Genomic DNA, 4129 nt, shown 5'->3' on the forward strand with positions numbered 1-4129 from the left:
CCGGCGGTCAGCGGTGTTCGTCACCCCTCTGAACTCTGCGCCGCCGCCCCCGGAGTTCACGGGGCTGTCAGGGGAAGCCGGCGGTGAGTTTCCGATCATGGAGAGAGGCGGCGGCGACGCCCCCATGCCGGACGCGGTCGCGCCGCCACTGCCGCCCCCGCCACCGTCTAGGAGCGCGCAAGGCAAACAACCGGCGGATCCGCCCTTGCCGCCGACTGAAGACGAGGCCGTGGCAAGGCTACTCCTTCAAGTCGGCTCGCCAATGCGTCGCCGTCTTGAGAAGGCGACTTTGGCGCCATGCCCCTTGGAGACCGGCACCGCCAGCTCGACGATTCCAGACGCCGAAGCGACGAGCGCCGCGCCCATTGGGTGGGTGCGAGGAGGCGGCACGGTCCCACTGAACCAGGCGCTTCTGGATGTCCAGACGAAGCTGCGAGCTGAGAGCGACGCCATCCAAAACTGCACCAAGGCGCACCTGGCGTCGCGGGCAGCCATCCGGGTATGCTTTCTCCTTTGTCCCTATTTTCTTGTTCCTCTCTGTGGGGGCGCGCTAGCTCACCCACTGGGTGTAGTCCCCGAGTTTTGGGCCGGCTGCTGAGCAGGCGGCCCGGAACTCCAATTGGTGAGTTCCGGGTACTAACCTTTGTCTGAAATACTTGTTGCAGGACTATCACAACCTCCGTGTCACCGCCTTCAACCGCAACGTTGAAGAGCTGGGCAAGCGGACCGCCGACTTGTCGGATAGCCGGAGTGATTCCTTTTTCTTCTCCCCCTGGGCGCGCTGGCGCACCCGCGGGCTGTAGTCCCCGAGATTCGGGCCGACTGCTGAGCAGTCGGGCCGGATCTCCCTGGCGACCTTCTTCATTGATGACTTAATGCCTTCTTTCTTCTTTCTCTTCAGAGGCCAACGTCACTCTTCAATAGCAGCTGAGCGAAGCCAACTCCGCGTTGCGCGCCAAGGGGGAGGAGTGCAGCAAGCTCGCTGCAGAGCGCGATCTACTGGCCGCACAATTGGCAGAGCAGAAGGAGCTACTTAAGAAGACGCAGAAGGAGGCGGAAGAGGCGGAGGCTGCCCTCCTGGCCGAGTTCGCGAGCGAGCGCTCCTCCTAGACTGACAAGGAGGCAATGCTGGCCTCCGGCTTCCACGAGATCGAGGACCTCGTCGATGGTGAGCTTCTTTGCTTTCCTTCTTCGAGCCGCCGACTATAGGTCGAGCCGACTCCTGGTTTTTTGACTTGTTCTTCATTCTTTCCGTCTTGGCAGACTTCTTCCCCGGCCACTTGCAGGCCGCCATTCAAGCTATCGAGGCCGACCGCGAGGAGCGCAGGGCGGATGGCGCGGAGATCGCCGCTGATGCCCCTCGGACCCTTGACGAGCATATTTTGAGCATTGGGGCTCGCCTGCGGCCGACCCACCAGATGCTGCGCCGGCTTCATCGTGTCGGCGCCCAAGCGATCGCCGCCCTGTGGCCAGACGTGCAGGTTCCGCGCACCCCCAATAGGACTGCCGACTGGCTGGAGGTCGCGGCTGGCCGTCTTGAGGCCTGGAAGGGTTCCTTGGCCCGGGCCGAAGTGCGTCGAGCCTTGGAATTCGTCAAGGCATGGTATCCAGGGCTGGACCTAGACCGGCTGGCCACACTCCGGTCAGAGGCCCAGTCGGAGCTGGTAGCCGCGGAAGACGCCCTTGTCAAGCGTGCGGTGGCGATCGCCGAGTACACCGACACCAGCATGTTTGTCCCCGAGCGGGCTGAAGACGGCGGGGAGGTACCACCGGAGTGGTTTGGGCTGAACCCCGACTACGGCGAGGACTCAGCAGAGGTGATCAGCTCCAGCGTCGAGGAGGAAGACGAGGCGGAGGACGGAAGCGAGACGGAGGCCCCGGAAGACGGAGCGGACGACCAGCCTCAGCTCGACCGTGCCTCCAGCAACGAGCCGTGCCCGCCCGAACTGACTGCCACCGGAGGTGATCAAGCCGAGACCGCCCAGCCGGCCGCCCCAACATCCAACACCGCCGTCTCCTCCGATCCTCCAAACCCGTCTGCCGCCCCCTAGGCTGCCGCCTTGTCTTTGTTTTATCTGTTCTAATAGTTTTTGAAGAACTTGTTAATTCGCACAATTCCACCCACGGGGTGTATTTTGAAATTCTGCTCGAAGATTCGGCCAAGGGCCTTTGTTATGTAAATATTCATCCGACTTCTATCTTTTCTTGCTCATTGCTCTTTTGGCTTTTTCCTTTGCCGTCTTCCCTCAGTTGCTGTCTTTGTCAGTCGGACAGCTGCCCTGCGGACTGCTGCTGGATCAAATTCTTGGTCACTTTGGGAAGGCAAGTACTTAGCCGTTTTTAGAGTTTTTTAACAAGTCGGATAGAAGGCGGCAAGCTGACTATTCAAGAGTCGGTTTGCGAAAAAAGGCTGGAAGCCGACCTTAAGCTATGTTTATGCTTTGAGTCCTTAGCCATTTTTCATGTGGACGCCCATTCTTCCTTACTTCTGCCCACCAGACAGTCGCTCTGCGAGCTGCGGCTTCTGGCAGGAGACGGCTTAGACGCCACACACTACTTGTCCGGCTGCAGGAAGCATTTCATAGCGCAGGATGGCAAGTCCCCGGGCCGACAAGTCGAACCCGGTGCCAAGCGGCATAACAAAGAGTAATATACTCGAAGGCATATTTCTTATCATATAGATAAAAGAGGGCAGTCCCCGAGCTCTTCTCGGGGGGCCCAAAGTCTTGGTACTTTTAATACAAAAGGTAGCGTGATACATACTGTGTTTAACTGTAAAATTTTCGGAGGAGATTTGCATTCCATGGCCGCTCTGTCTCTTTGCCGGAGTCGTCCCTCTTGTGTGCTCGGGGCTTCTGAGTGTCGATCAGGTAGTAGGAGTCGTTGCCCAGCACTTTGCTGATGATGAAGGGGCCTTCCCAAGGCGCCGACAGCTTGTGCTGGCCGGCTGTTCGCTGGATTAGTCGGAGCACGAGGTCGCCCTCCTAGAAAGATCTCGGCCCGACCTTCCTGTTGTAGTATCTGCGCAGGCTCTGCTGGTAGATGCTGGACCGGCTGAGTGCCAACAGCCGGCCCTCTTCCAGCAGGTCGACGCCGTCTTGTCGTGCTTCTTCTGCTTCTTCCTCGGTGTACATGGTGACTCACGGGGAATCAAACTCTGTGTCCATTGGGATGACGGCTTCAGCACCGTAGACGAGGAAGAAAGGCGTGAAGCCGGTTGACTTGTTTGGAGTCGTGCGCAGACTCCAGAGGACGGCTGGCAACTCGTCGAGCCAGCAGCCAGCCGAGCGCTCCAGAGGCTCAACTAGTCGGGGCTTGATGCCGGACAGGATGAGGCCGTTTGCTCGCTCCACCTGGCCGTTTGACTATGGGTGGGCGACGGACACTAGGTCCAGTCGGATGCCCTGTGTTGCACAGAAACGGGCCAAGGCGCCTTTGGAAAAATTCGTGCCGTTGTCGGTGATGATGCTGTGTGGTATGCCGTACCGAATTGTGATGTCGGAGATGAAAGTCACGGCAATCGGACCATTCAGTTTCTTGATTGGCTTCGCTTGTATCCACTTGGTGAACTTGTCCACCGCGACAAGTAAGTGAGTTAAGCCACCTCGTGCCGTCTTGAATGGTCCCACCATGTCTAGGCCCCAAACTGCGAAAGGCCAGGCAATGGGGATGGTCTTGAGTGCATAAGTCGGCTGATGCAGCTTGGAGCGGAACTTCTGGCATCCTTTGCATTTTTGGACCAATTCCTTGGCCTCTTCTAAGGCCGTTGGCCAAAAGAAACCGTGTCGGAAAGCTTTGGCGACGAGTGCTCTTGAAGTCGCATGGTGGCCGCACTCGCCTTGATGGATGTCTTTGAGAATTGCTTGGCCTTGCTCTGGCTCTACGCAGCGCTGGTAGACACCAGTGACGCTGCGCCTGACCAGCTCTCTGTTGACTATGGTGTATGCTGCCGCTCGGCATTGTACTTGCCGAGCTAAGGTCTCATCAGTCGGCAGCTCTTTGCTCACTAGGAATTTGAGGATGGGCTGGGCCCATGAGGGTGCTGCTATTTCTTCGACTGCCAGAACTGCGACTTGGACGAGGGCGGCTGGGCTGGGAGGCGGCGGGCTGGAGTCAGCAACCGCTTGCT

This window comes from Triticum urartu, chromosome 5A, assembly GCF_056163025.1.
Source record: "Triticum urartu cultivar PI428250 chromosome 5A, HENAU_Tu73, whole genome shotgun sequence".
NCBI lineage: Eukaryota > Viridiplantae > Streptophyta > Magnoliopsida > Poales > Poaceae > Triticum > Triticum urartu.